The sequence below is a fragment of the Pinus tabuliformis genome, chromosome 7 (genome assembly GCF_031772625.1).
Source record: "Pinus tabuliformis cultivar Carrire ecotype Pingquan chromosome 7, CPIR1, whole genome shotgun sequence".
Taxonomy (NCBI): domain Eukaryota; kingdom Viridiplantae; phylum Streptophyta; class Pinopsida; order Pinales; family Pinaceae; genus Pinus; species Pinus tabuliformis.
The window spans coordinates 431,006,335-431,022,398 of NC_142293.1; the positions used below are offsets into that span (position 1 = coordinate 431,006,335).

The following is a 16,064-nucleotide window of genomic DNA, read 5'->3' on the forward strand; positions in this document are numbered from 1 at the left end:
AAAATACAAGAACTCTAGTCACAAGCCTGGTAGCATGTAGCGACATCAAAAAGGCATCTTTGAAGATTGCATGCAGCTTCTAAGCACTAAAAAGAATCGATGAGTGGAGGGTGGCATCTTTGACAGGTACACTAGTGGGTAGGCAGAAAGTAAAGGATCATGTGTGTCCTTGGCACGTCCATTCGCCCACGACTTCTGAGCACGGAAGAGTTACCCTGAACAGACCGCCCTACTCATAAATGTCCCTCCTCGGCCGTGCGCTTCAACTCGCTTATTTATTTTGTTCAACTCCCTACTTCTGCCGCATACCTGCTTCTCACAGCACTTTGCTGCTGCTTCGTATTCTTTCAACAGTTTACCATTGATGGCTAGAAATTTGGGATCCATAAGTCTGCTCATCATCACCGCTCTCTTAACATGGAATCTCATAACTCCATCCGAAAGTCGTTACCTGGGTAAACACTAATCAGCTTTAACACTTTATATCAGAAATTTGCTTTATTATTTGTTTTCTAACAGATAAATGTTTGTATTATACTTTTCCACAGTTTATATTGGGAAACAGCCAGTAAGACAGCAGGTACCACTCTTTCACCGCCATTCCCTATTTTGTTTTGTTCAGCATGTACTCTGTTGTACCCAGGGTATATTTATTTATTTTGAATGTAATATTTTCTAGTTAATTTATGCATATATGTTAATTTTATTCAGTTAATTTAATTATGATAGAGATATATTTCGTAATAAAGTATTTAATTTTTATATAAATTGAGTTATATATTATACAAATTAAAATTAAAATTTACGCATTGAGTAGAGAGGTTCAAATGAGTAGAGAGGTTCATTAGAATGTCTAGTATGATAGTATATTATTATTTATCTTTCAGTAAAGTTGAATTTTTTCTCTATAGATTAAAATAAAAAATTTAAAAATAATAAAAATTAAATAACTATATAAAATATTTAAATAATATAAATTCATAAAAAATTTGCACTGAAAATATTAAATTTTTCTAAACTCAAATTAAAACGGTATTTAAAATAAATTTATGCTAATATATAAAAATCTTCATTAAATAACATTTCCCATTTAACTATTTGAACGATCCTGGATGCCTTTGCGTTGTGGTAAACTGGTCGTCAAAATAATAAATATATATTTCGCATTAATGTGAAGTGATTGAAAAGTAACGTGTTTTTGACTGATATGTGCTGCAGGGCAGCGTAAATACGGCAAGAGCTAACCAGCCATACATTGGGTATTAAATGCCCAATGCAGGCTGGCCCATCTCTATGTATATCATGGGGGCATCCATGTACACCATGGCTGACATCCCGATCCCCGGCGAATTCCCGGCGACTCCACCTTTTCTATTCAGCGATAGTTTATTTAATGCGGTTTAAGAGTATTAGCTCTTGCCATGAAGGAGAGCCGCTGCCACTGTCCCGCTGGGACGACTCGCATTGAGTGATACACCTACAACATACGGCACCGTCCTTGATTTCATGTTTGAAATTTGAAATTTCTGCGCGCCAAACAAAAGCACTCAATCTGTTATTGTGAAATCGTCTTTTCTCTGATTTTTAAAATCCGGCAAGCAATTTCGCTATTTTCAAATGTTGTGCGCTAATTTTTTCACAATTTGAAATAGACCTTGGGAAAATAATTATATTTTCTTTGCAGGGTTAGAGAATTGAAAGATGGCGAATGATCATATTTTCTTTGCAGGGTTAGAGAATTGAAAGATGGTGAGTGACCCTTTCTTGAGCGGTGCAGTAGCAACTTGGCGTGCTAGATGAAATGGAGAAGCTCCTCAACGACATCAAAGTAGTTGCACTTAAAATTTCGTTTGAGATCATCAAAATGTGCCTTGCCGGCTGGTAAGGAAATTCACCTTGACTCTAAGCTTGAGGCCATATCTGTCGTCTGTCAGGATGGAGTGTTGACCGTAACCGTTCTTAAGCTTCCCCTCCCGCCCTGAAGAAACCGAAGACAATGGAGGTTAAAATTGCACAATTCCTTCGTTGTGTATGCAGAGTTCAAATTATTTGGTAAATTTTGTAGAATTTCGTTGTTCGTGCTCTACTATGTTTTTTGCATATTTTTGTTTTGAGAATTGATAAAATTTGAGTTTCCTGTTACAGCAGAATACTACTCTGCATCCCTTAAAGAGTTGTCTGATTGTGAGTGTGTTTCTGGTTATCTCAATATTAATCATTTGTGAAAACAGTGCTATGTGGAATTTAAATCTAAACGTCTTCATATTTATTTAAAAATAGATGTATATAGTACTCTAATAGTATGTTTTCCTGGTTATCTCATTATAAGTTTTGTATTTGAAAAGTTAGTATGTTTTCCTGGTTATCTCATTATAAATTTTGTATTTGAAAAGTTTTTATGGACGGTGTCATTTGTGAAATTTTTTACCCTTTGCCATTTAAATTTAAACCTAAACCTCTTCCCTATGAATTTAAAAATCAATGTATATTTTAAGCCACACTTTTCGAGTCTAATTTCCAAAGCGGGATGCGTTGGAAATATTAGCTCCTAGAATCACTCAAGGAAACTTAAGGGGAGGGATGATTTGGGAATAAATTAAATGATTTCTATCCAATTATTGGATATGATTATTTTTTGAAATTTTTATATGTAAGTACTGAATTATAAAATAATGTGAGGAGGGACGACTTGAGAATAGATTAAACGATTTCTATCCAATTAATTAGATAGGACTAGTTTTTGAAAAATACATTTATTATATGTAAATATTAAATTATAAAGGAATGTATAAGGTGAGAAGGTTGTATCTATATCGTACCGTGTGCTTCTTTTATTTTTTTTTTATATTTATTTTTTATTTTTGTATTTTATGTTTTTCCATGTTTATGTTTCTATTATATTGTTTCTAATAACAATCCGATGTTAGTATATATTTTTTAATTTCATTCTTTTCTTAAATGTAAGGTAATAAAATCTACATTTAGTCTTTATTTTTTTAAATTGTAAAAATATATTTTAGTTATAAATATTTTTATTTAAATTGTAAAAATATTTTAGTTATAAACATTTTTACAATATTTTGAGGAGTAATTTAATATTATTTTTCATAATATTTGTCGAGTCAATTTTCATTATGTTTTACATCATCTTGGCTTTTAAATATATGCATATTAATTTGTCATTTCATTGTTGCAATCAATAAAACTTTATTATTTTTCTTTCCAACATCACCAAAATAAATGAGATACAATTGTTCAAATTCTTAATAGAATTTAGAAGCTAATAAATTTTCATTGTAATTGATAATTTTCACATCCTAATGCTCCTAGGATTTCATGTTTGCAATTAATAAATATAATCTTTCAAATTCTTAATAGAATTTGCAAGCTATTAAATTTTCATTTGAATTGATAATTTCACATCTCAATGCTCCTAGGATTTCATGTTTGCAATTAATAATGCTATAGTCATACATCTCAAATTCCTTAATTCTTGGTATTTTATAGTTACACTTCCTTGTATATTAATAATTTTTATATTGGGAATCTTAAATGTAATAAACATTTACAATGTTTAAGGGTTTGGGAATAACCAATAAAATAAGATGATGGTAATGTAATTAAAAGGAAAAAGAGGCAGTACATTCGTCAAAGACAAGAGAATCTCTTACACCTCTCTAAGGTAGCTCCTAAAACATTTTGGAGGCAGATTCTGACTAGGAAGACTAAGGATAATAATAAAATTTCTCTTCACGATTGGAATTCTTATCTTAAAAAGCTTTATGAATCTCCTAATGTCACGGATAATTTGGAAACCCTGCTCACAACGAAAGAAGTCTTCTCTTTAGAAGACATTAAGTTTGGGGTTAATCGCCTCGCAAATGGGAAAGCTAAGGACATTGAAGGTTACCAGGCAGAAATCTTAAAAATTGGAGGCCCTGTCCTCATCCCCCACATCCACAAGCTTTTCAATCAAGTTGTTAAGCAAGGGTTCCCTAAACCTTGGACTGAGAGCCTCATTATCCCTATTTTTAAAAGTGGAGATACAAATAACCCCTCTAATTATCGAACAATTATGATCAGCCCTCTCTTAGCCAAATTATATGGTAGTATTCTGGAAAAAAAGTTAAGCATTTGGCTTGAAAGTGAAGGTAAGCGGGCTAAAGGCCAAGCAGGTTTCAGAAGGCATCACTCAACAACAGACCACCTTGTTACGCTAAGGATCATTGCAGAGGAATGTCGTAATGATAAATCCAATTTATTCTGCTGCTTTGTAGACTTTAGAAAGGCTTTCGATACGGTTCCTAGATACAACCTTTGGAATAGGTTAGAAGAGCTAAAGGTTCCTCTTGAGCTAAGAGCTGCTGCTATAAGGCTATACGAGAATGTAATTGCCAAGCTAAAGAACAATGAGGGGTGGTCAAAAGATATTAAGTGTAACATCGGAGTTAAACAAGGTTGCCCCCTCTCCCCTACTCTATTTGGCATTTACATCGATAAGCTCGAAGGTTATTTAGAAGAAGCAGGATGTGGTGGCACAATCTTAGCTGGGATAGTCATTATCCTTCTTCTCTATGCTGACGATATTGTTCTTCTGGCAATGTGCCCTTCTGATCTTGATAAGCAACTCAAGCTTCTCAAGGATTTCTGCTCTATCATGGGTATGACTGTTAACACAGACAAAACAAAAGTTATGATTATCAAATCTAAGAAGGACACTTGCGCTAATTTTACGTATGACAATAATAACTTGGAGGAAGTGTATTCTTACAAGTACCTAGGAATTGATATCCATCACAAGCTCAACTGGAACCATAGCATTGAGAAAAGGATCAATGGGGGATGGAAAGCTTATTTTGGTCTTGAAAATAATTGTAAAACAACAAACCTCGTAATGTGGGATAAAAAGAAGTTCCTCTTTGAAACTTTAGTCACTCCTGTTATCTTATATGGCTGTGAAGTTTGGGGCTACAGCATCTCCAGAGAATCATGGAGGAAGATTGAGCAAATCCAGAAGCGTTTTATAACTTATAACCTGAAAATTAAAAGTAATACACCCTATCCTATTCTCCTTATATAAGCAGGTCTTTCTTCTATTGAGAGCCTGGCTATGCTCAGGTTTCTGATGTACAAGCAAAAGCTCAATAACATAGACAATCATAGACTTCCTAAGCTAGCTTTAAATTCCAGCCAAAATCACCTTAGGCTTAACCGAGGATGGCATAAGGACACAAGAGCCCGGTTAAACTATTGGGAGATCAATGAGAATGATGCTTTGCAAAACATAAATAACATTAAAGATATTGTTACTTCTAAGTTCAAAGAAAAATTGTGGTGTGAGAAAGATTTAGCGTCTAAAAGAAAATTAAGTTATTATAAGAAGGTCATCAACCCCACCCTTGAAGATCAAAAGTATCTCTCTATTCTAACTAGCTCAAAAAAGAAAATTAATATAGCAAAGATTAGAACGAATTCTCATGAGCTCCATAGTGAAACTGGCCGCTGGGTAGTTCCTAAAACGCCATGGATGGAAAGGATCTGCCATATTTGTGAGAATAGGAGAATCGAGGATGAAAACCACTTCCTCTTAGAGTGCCCTGCATACAACCACATTATATCTCAATTTCACAACCTTTGTTACAATACTGACCTTCCTAGCCTTTTACAATGCCAAAATTATAGTGAACTCGGGAGGCTTCTCTCCAAGCTTTTTGAGCATAGGAATAAAATCTTAAATCAAAATAAATAATTTGTCTTTTTAGGTCCGATAGATCATTATTTGGTCTCAGCGGACGTTAACCATCATCATCATCATCATCATCATCAATTATTAAGTTCAATGTATGTGGGAGGGGGCTCATAGAGACTAGTTGACTAGATTGAGTAGCTAAAGTTCATTGTCATAGAGAAACTCAACCAAAGATGTTGTCAATGAGATAGTTTAGTTGGTCACTTGATTGTTTAGGTCAACCAATAAGAAGTTACAAGTCACAACTACCTTCATTTATGTAATGTATAAATAGACACGGATCTAAAATGTAAAATATTTTTTTATTGTTGACCATATATTAATAGTGTAGCCTAACTAATAGATAAAATAACCATTTTTCAAATCATTTTTTCCCTTTAATTTTTTCAAAATCCAGTAGAGATTAAGAATCATATATTTAAGCTATTTGATTGGCTAATCATATATTTAAGTTGCTTGATTGACGTGTGCATTGTGGTTTTTTGAGGGTGTTGAACCCATTTATGCATTCAAAAACATATTTTAAACAAAATAAGAATATGTGATGTGCATTGTGGTTTTTTGAGGGTGTTGAACCCGTTTATGCATTCAAAAACATATTTTAAACAAAATAAGAATATGTGATTTTTTAGGGTGTTGAATCTATTTATGCATTAAAAAACACATTTTAAAGAAAAATAAATTAGAATCTCACCTAAAATTGTATTGCCAATTCATGGGAAAAGATCATTTTGTATATTAATTAGACCATGCCTACATTAATAAAGAATACTTGTTGTTGACTCTATAATTACTCTCTATTTTCTTTTCTTCCATATATGTATGCATGTATATTTTATATTTTATCTTGTGATTGAATTGTCGCATTATTGGTAACTTTTACTATATAATTCTCTAAATTACCACAATATACTTTACATGGTTTAGTTAATCTTCATGGAGATAACTAATCATTTTTAAATGCATTATCACTGAAATTAATGCAACTAATTAACATTGCTAAAATTAATGTAATTGACTAATAGCATTTTTTTCAAATGTTCAATGAATGGTGACCATAGGATATATTGTAAAGAGCTTAGTGTACTATTTATTACATGGTTGTATTAATATTGAAATCAATATTTGTTATCCAATCATTTTAAGTTACATTATTATCAAAATTAATTAAACATGATATATTTGTGGTATATTACCATTAGAGTCAATGCAAATTATTATTTTCCCCTATATCATCATGAAACCAATGCAACAAAAGAATATCCAATTTTCAAATGCTTATGTATTGATGAAATATTGAAGATATCAGTTGATGCAATTTAAAGTAATTTTGATAGTTCTCAAATTTTAAATGTCATTTTAAAGATTTAATCATAAGATTTCTTTTAGATTCTAGAATCTCTTTAAGTTGTTTTCTCAAATACACCCATATCCCAAAAATTAGCTACCCTGATGAAGAACTTTACTAAAAGTTAATATTGGTGAATACAATTTTACCGTAAATTTCCTTACAAGAGGTTATATTGTTTAATTTACGTAGTACCATAGTCATGGTTTACAAAAGATAGATATTTAATGGTATGTGACAAGTACAAATTCACTTTTTTGTTATTACAAAAAAAGCTATACCATATAGATGAGTTATTATGTTTAGGGAGGAGACTAATGGTAACATGACTAAATTTTAGTTTTATTTTTATTAGTTATTAATTGGTTGATTTGATTCATTATCTGGTAATATATTTACTAGTTTAACGAGTAATGCCATCAATTTGTAGTGTATTTTCCAATTTAATAAGTCATTAATTTCCTTCAATTTGTAGAATATTTACTAATTTAATGAGTTGTTAATTATTATCAATATTTAGTATATTTACTAGTTCATATATATATATATCTATATATATATATATCTATATATATATATATATATATATATATATATAATGGTTTCAACTTCATTTATTTTTATTATTATTTTATTTTAATATTAATTTATATTATGTGAATTGTTATAGTGTTTTCTTCTTAAAGGTGTACAGAAAGAAATCACCTAAGACTGTGGATGATAAACAATGTCAACAATATAAATGGCTGCTAAACATTTTAGATTTGCAACAAATGATAGAAACAAAACCTGCCAAAGTCCTGATCTATACCACAGTCATAGTTAAACATCAAAATGAAATAGTAATAAATGCGGGTAACTCCAATAATCCAATGAAAACTAGATATACAAAGAATAGGTTTTATTGAATAACGCATGTGAATGGAACAAATAAATGGGTTTTTGGTTATCTTCAAATGTTTTCAACTTGTGTAGAGTCTCTCTCCTCTATAACGTGTAAACCCAACAAATAAAAAGTTTGAGCTCAATGGGAACTCAAATGGAAAGAACAATGGTGTGCCACAGTGATAAATCAGAGTTACAAGAGTAAGTGCAACAATGAAAATAATCAAAAGTGAATAATGAATGAAAAACCCTTCTATTTATAACAAAATATTGAGTTATTCTCGAATAATGAGAAATAACAAAATATTATTAACCCCATTCTAGCAATAACCACTTGGAATATTTTATTATATTTGGTTAGGAGGGAAAAAATATTTAAACTTTTATTTAGAAATAATAGATAAATAAATGATTTATTTATCATCTCAAAAAATATGGTTAAGGAATAATAAACAAATAATGATTTATTTAATTATTCTTGAGGGATTTAGTCAAACTTGACAAGGAATAATAATTAATTAGTGATTAATTAATTATTCTTAGAGAAAAATAAGATAATTAATAATTTATCAGTTTATTTTCCATAACTGGGTCAATTATGACAAGAAATATTAATTAATCAATGGCTTAATTAATTATTCCTAGAATAAAATTAAATAAATAGTGATTTCTTTAATTATTTTTCATGATTTTAATTATAAATTGCTTAACAAATGTGGTTTATTAAGTAATTTCTCACAGTGAAAGCAATTTTACTATGGTAAAATTGGTCTTACATGGTGTAATTCGATCCATCTAGTAAATTAAGCTAGATGAACAATTTTTTGGTGATAATAGATTGCCCCAACGTACGAGTGTTAGGAGAAAAACGTATGACCGAAGTACGTTGTAAAGACATAATCACTAGATAACAAAGTGGAGTCAAAGAGAAAGAGAGAGAGAGCAATAGAGCTAAAGTCAAAGAGGATAGGGACAGAGGGGGTGAGGCCAATGCATGTCTCCTTTTATGTTGTGGTACCGGATCTCAGTGAGGCAAGGGAGGCATACATATACCCCGAGATAACTTAGTACAAAAATAATGATGCGCCGAAAACATAAAACTGAGCAATGAAGTACATGTTGAATGGTACATGACACGCTGGCATAACTGACCCAGAAAATAATCCAGTGTGTCCCATATACATAATGCACCTAGAAAAAACATGAGCTAAGACTGAATACAATATCATCTGAGTACATGAGATATAATGGCCCTTCTCGCAAAAAATGAGTGGGAGGGAGTGTAGAAAAATCGAAGAAGCCCTACTGAATAGGGAAGGGCCTCGTAAAACTAAATGGATCATCTGAAGGAGATGTGCATGATATGAACACTGCGATTTGTAGGAACTGAGCCCATCAAATCTGTGAAACTTCATCTGAGGTTGTAGGATAATATGAACGCATCTGGGCATGTGGGGGGATACCTGAACGGCCACACCCTCATGAGTTCTGAAGCATCTCACACACACCCAGGAATAAATGGTACACTTTGTTGCATCAGTGGACCATAAAGTGTATAAATCAGGAGCATGAAACAACCAAGTCAAAGGGCAATAATGAGTCCCTCTGCTCGATCTAAGGTACCGAACAAGAATGGAAGGTGGAACCAAGATACACCACCCTCTAGGCTATTCTTCTAGAATAAATGAGTTGATGTCAACAGAATAGGGCCCGCGATAGGTGAGGCAATGAGGATCCTCAACTAAGGCACGAGGGAAAATAGTAATATGATTGATGGACTGACACCAAGGACAATGGAAAAAATAGGACTGTAGGACAAACATATGACTTCCCTTGTCAGAGCATAAAGTGGATGGTTGACCTGGTGGTGACTGACTCGAATCGAGAGGGGATGGGGAATAGTATGACTGAAAGCCAAAATGGGCAAACCGGGATGAATGGTATGTAAACATGGATGGAATATTGTGACATGATACAATGGGATGCAAAATAGACTCCATGGATGCAAAGGTGACTCATCACGGATTCTCTGTACAAAGGTGACTCAATGACGCTGCCACACAGAATAGGCTTGGTGGGGACCATGAAAACATGAGTAAATGATGGCTACTCATGATGAAAATCAACACGTGAGACAAAAAGCGCCAACTTGGGAAGCTGGTCCCAAAAGTACAAGCATCTCATATGAAGAAATTCAATTTTGAGAGGCGACGAAGTGATCCTTCTTGGAAAAATGGCTTCGTGGTGAAGTGTCAAATCATCAATTGAAATGATGCAACCTACCTAATGAATGACAGAAATAAACACACGCAAATAAAAGGGATATGCTATGAGCAAAATTTCTTGAGGTAGAGTGCATTGGGAGAATTAGGAAGGAGATGGCCTTCAAAATCCTCCAAAAGTTATTCCCCCTTGCCTAAGTGGAAGGGTAATCATAGGTAGACATGGCTTCCATGATGTCCCCATCACAATGGAAGATGGGTGCACGGGACGAAGACTGACTGCATGATGCGACGATTGTACCTAGTGCATCAACCTGAGAAAGAAGGTTCACATATGCATCATCTAGAATGGTAGATGACAAGCTAGTAGATGGAGGATCTACGGATGTTGAGACCTAGGATTCTGTCGAAAGAGGTTTGATAGAAACGTGCAGAGAAACCTTGGAAAGGTTTGCCTGTTAGGAATTCAAGGATGACGATAGGTAAAGGATATGGCCCATGGAGTTCATCATCTCAACATGGGGGGGGTCACGATGGTGGGACCAGACTCCCCCTGTTCTGGTCTACTAGTGGTACTAGAATCCATGGGTAGAGGAGTAGGCGATCCACTACGAGTGGTCTCATATTCGCTAAGCGCCTCAAGGAAATCATGAAATTCGTTGAGATGAGGGAAACAATGAGAATAATGACCATGATGATCGCACAAGGCACAAGGGTGATTTGTGCGTAATGTTATGAGTTTCTTGGCTGGACTCGGTAAGTTAACATGGACCTAAGGGATATTTGACTCAGGGAACGTTTCATGAACCGAAGGTTTGAGATGAGGGAGCTCAGGAAAATTATTGATGGTGTGCCCAAAAACTTTACACAAAGCGCACAGAGGTGATGGATTTGGGGCTTTGGGAGCTGGAGGAGCTTGGGGAGCCTTGTCCTTAGGTTCTTTCCTCTTGGATTTTTCCCCCTGTTCGGATGATTTTGAAATATGAATGGGTTCCTGTTGAGGTTGCGATGGAACTGGAGAAGCAACAGGGGTCATAGGGACTGGCTGAACCAGGGTCAAAGCATGATAAGGCCTTAACTGACTAGGCAGATTGCTTGCAGGGGGATCAAGGTACCATACTGGGATCCCCAAAGTCATATTAGGGAGGACCAGCGAAGCCATGACAAGGACAGAAAAGATTCCTGGAGGAGGAAATAAGAAAGGTATCTAGCCTGCAGGGTAATGTCCCAGTGGAACAACTCCTGGGTGGTTGAGACCTGGAGGAACAGTTCTTGGTGGGAACATAGGAGAGGCACACAAAAACGGAGGAGGTCCTTGGGGGGTGGATCTGGATGGCTTAGTCGAGAGGGTAAAAGTAGGGTGTTGAGGAGCTGACTGTTGATCAGATGTACCAAACTACTTGAGAGAAACTCATGACGCTTGTAACATGCAAACACTCAAAGAGCTAGGATCAAAGATCAGAGGGGGAGGACTAGAGAAAGCATCCAACAATAAGGAATCTTTGTAAACTCCAGGTGAAACACTGGTCAGAGGAGTGGCAGTCTACTTATCAAACATTGATGAGTAAATCAGTGTAGATCAAGACCTAAGCAGGGTGAGGACAATGGTCGACTAACTCGGAAGAGAACTCTTGGAAAAAACCAGAAACAAATCTGGAAAAATCCTAGAAACGCTAAAAATCGCAGGTATTGAAGCTCCTATGGACACAAATTTATTATAAACACAAATTTATCACCATGGAAGCTCCTATGGACGTGACTAATCATGTCTTCTCGGGTAATCCGACAACACATCCACTCATCACCTGAATCTGCAGCAATGCAGGAGCTCTAGCTTTATGAGATGATACTCTCTGTCGTCAAGTCATTGGATTTCAAAGCATCGCTATTTCTCAACATTCCTGACATCATGGCCACACGAGGCAACGAAGTTCCCCTTTCCACTGAGCATATTGCCTTTCTCATTTCTGCTACCAATTCATCATCAAATAACAATTCCCATGTGGATGTTGGATACCTCTATAAAATTCTAAGTTTCCTTGCTTCATTTGGCGTTTCTATTGAACAAGAGGAGACCTATCAGCGAGACAATGCAGACATCAAGAAAATAAAGTTCATCTTAACGAACATATCGAAGTCGCTGGTGAAGGTGGGAAATCAACAATCATGTCGGCCTTTCCCGCTCTTGATAGAAAACAAGGTCTACCTGGAATCTTTTCAACATTTGCACGAATTTGTCTTGGAGGGATGTTATACATTTAACAAAGCTTATGGTACATGGCGGAACGAGGAGAGAGAAAACCGCCCTCATTGGGCGGTTAACTCTCACGTTTCTCGTCCTTCCGATATCCACGACGACCGTTGGATCTTAATCAGTGGATCAACAGTGGTGATTGTTTGTGCGTTTTGGTCAGACCTTAAAAATGTTTAGAGTGTTATGCTTTAACTTCTGTCGGGTCCGTTTGTCATTTTTCAATTTGACTTGTGGTGGGACCTCTTGTGGATCCATGGCGAGTTATGGACTTGCCCTCCAAGGTTTTCTTGGCTCCTTGTGATTTGTTTGGAAGTTCTCCCCGGTTTTCTGGTTCAGGTTCTCTTAGTTTTGATTGATTGGTGGGTTTGGTCTGCCCGGCTGACTGTTGAACTCTCGCAGAACGGGTGTGGCTCCTTGTAAATTATGTACATTTGACTAAGTTTAATGGAAGGTCCTACTCTTGATCACAAAAGAAATGTTACACATATTTAAAATGACCAAGAGAATTAGATGTTCCACATATTTTATGTCGCCACATACAACTGAAACCAACCTAGATCCATCTAACTCCGGATCCATCATGCGCCGGGAGGGATCAGATGTCTCGAGGTGCAAATCTTTCCTCAAGTTTTGCACTAAAAAATAAGGGGTTTGAACCTCAAGGTATTTGATCCATATCGACGCATGATTGATCTGGAGTTAGATAAATCTATACTAATTATATTAAAAATTTTACCATTTAAATTTTAACTATAAATATTATGTGATTTTTTTTAAATATAAAATATTATAAAGAAAAGATGTGTAATATTAAGAGTTTTGGTTTTTTGGTTTTAGTAGTTTGTTTGTTAGAAAAATATGGTTGTAAATAAAAAATGTTAAGGTTTCTTCATCTTATTCGAAAATTCATATAATAATTTAATACTGTATTTATAAGTTTTATTAAATATTTTTTAAAAATATATTAATTAAATAGAGTTCAACTGTTTTCAAAATATATAAATTTGCATAAAGACTAAATGTAGATTTTATTACCTTACATTTAAGAAAAGAATGAAATTAAAAAATATATACTAACATCAGATTGTTATTAGAAACAATATAATAGAAACATAAACATGGAAAAACATAAAATACAAAAATAAAAAATAGGATATAAAAAAAAAAAGTAAAAGAAGCACACGGTACGATATAGATACAACCTTCTCACCTTATACATTCCTTTATAATTTAATATTTACATATAATAAATGTATTTTTCAAAGAATAGTCCTATCTAATTAATTGGATAGAAATCGTTTAATCTATTCTCAAGTCGTCCCTCCTCACATTATTTTATAATTCAATACTTACATATAAAAATTTCAAAAAATAATCATATCCAATAATTGGATAGAAATCATTTAATTTATTCCCAAATCATCCCTCCTCTTACGTTTCCTTGAGTGATTCTAGGAGCTAATATTTCCAACGCATCCCGCTTTGGAAATTAGACTCGAAAAGTGTGGCTTAAAATATACATTGATTTTTAAATTCATAGGGAAGAGGTTTAGGTTTAAATTTAAATGGCAAAGGGTAAAAAATTTCACAAATGACACCGTCCATAAAAACTTTTCAAATACAGAAATTATAATGAGATAACCAGGAAAACATACTATTAGAGTACTATATACATCTATTTTTAAATAAATATGAAGACGTTTAGATTTAAATTCCACATGGCACTGTTTTCACAAATGATTAATATTGAGATAACCAGAAACACACTCACAATCAGACAACTCTTTAAGGGATGCAGAGTAGTATTCTGCTGTAACAGGAAACTCAAATTTTATCAATTCTCAAAACAAAAATATGCAAAAATCATAGTAGAGCACGAACAACGAAATTCTACAAAATTTACCAAATAATTTGAACTCTGCATACACAACGAAGGAATTGTGCAATTTTAACCTCCATTGTCTTCGGTTTCTTCAGCGCGGGAGGGGAAGCTTAGGAACGGTTACGGTCAACACTCCATCCTGACAGACGACAGATATGGCCTCAAGCTTAGAGTCAAGGTGAATTTCCTTACCAGCCGGCAAGGCACATTTTGATGATCTCAAAGGAAATTTAAGTGCAACTACCTTGATGTCGTTGAGGAGCTTCTCCATTTCATCTAGCACGCCAAGCTGCTACTGCACCGCTCAAGAAAGGGTCACTCACCATCTTTCAATTCTCTAACCCTGCAAAGAAAATATGATCATTCGCCATCTTTCAATTCTCTAACCCTGCAAAGAAAATATAATTATTTTCCCAAGGTCTATTTCAAATTGTGAAAAAATTAGCGCACAACATTTGAAAATAGCGAAATTGCTTGCCGGATTTTAAAAATCAGAGAAAAGACGATTTCACAATAACAGATTGAGTGCTTTTTGGCGCGCAGAAATTTCAAATTTCAAACATGAAATCAAGGACGGTGCCGTATGTTGCAGGTGTATCACTCAATGCGAGTCGTCCCAGCGGGACAGTGGCAGTGGCTCTCCTTCATGGCAAGAGCTAATACTCTTAAACCGCATTAAATAAACCATCGCTGAATAGAAAAGGTGGAGTCGCCGGGAATTCGCCGGGATCCGGATGTCAGCCACGGTGTACATGGATGGCCCCATGATATAAATAGAGATGGGCCAGCCTGCATTGGGCATTTAATACCCAATGTATGGCTGGTTAGCTCTTGCCGCGTAAATACAGCCAAAAGTACGAAGCCAAAGCCAAAACCAAAACTAACGGGTGGATTGTTATTCGTGTCCCTTCTGAGAGGGGCGCCACACAGAGATGTCGAAGGGCATCCACACCCACTCAATCCCGCCTTACCCCTCCCCCCCCCTGCTGTCCATAATTAGAGTAGTCAATCATGTACCTTAAATATTAAACAAGTCAATTATTGATGTAATGTTACTAATTTTGTCCATTTCACTTTTTATTTTTGAATTTAGAAAATGGTGATACTCTATATTAATCATATTGAAGATTTCTTTTGTTTGAAAATGTTTTATGAAGTAGGAGAATATGGAAGAAGTGGTGATATTCCAAGATGAGTTTTTCATCTAGAAAGCATTGACGTTTATATTTATTGATGATTTTTTATTAAGTGGAAGAATATGGAAGAACTGATCTTCCAACACGATTTTTTCACCCAGAAAACATTGACGTTTATGTTTATTGATGATTATTTTAGTTGTAATCGTAAATTTTGTAAAGAAAATTAGTTTTTTTTTCTTGAGCATTTCATCTTTTAATTTTCTATATCATTAAAAATAGTTGTGGCAAGAGACTTATTATTCATTTTTCTTTCCCATTTTCAAAAGACGGGATTATTTGTGTGTATATTTATCTTATTGCGAAGTTTTAGTTCATAACCTTGAAGAAGGGAAAAACCATATGAATTCTGTTCCATCATCATATATTTGTAACTTAGAGGTCAGATGTTTTCCAATAATAGAGTCCTCGTTTGATTTCTAAAGGAGGGTGGAGGCATGTTTATGGCCGCTTGCGTAAAATGTATATTGTTTAAAAAAATATTTTATATGTGAATGAAAAATTTATGCTAGGTGGTTCAAATTAGAT

The 16,064-nt window shown here is 34.5% G+C and overlaps 1 long non-coding RNA gene across 1 annotated transcript; it reads left to right on the forward strand.

The window, feature by feature from the left end:
* Positions 1–206: 206 nt before the first annotated feature.
* On the forward strand, positions 207–2,047 carry LOC149247799 (uncharacterized). The gene is made up of 3 exons (XR_016265660.1): positions 207–455; positions 549–580; positions 1,219–2,047. It is a non-coding gene; the product is annotated as an uncharacterized LOC149247799 (long non-coding RNA).
* The last annotated feature ends 14,017 nt before the right edge of the window (positions 2,048–16,064 follow it).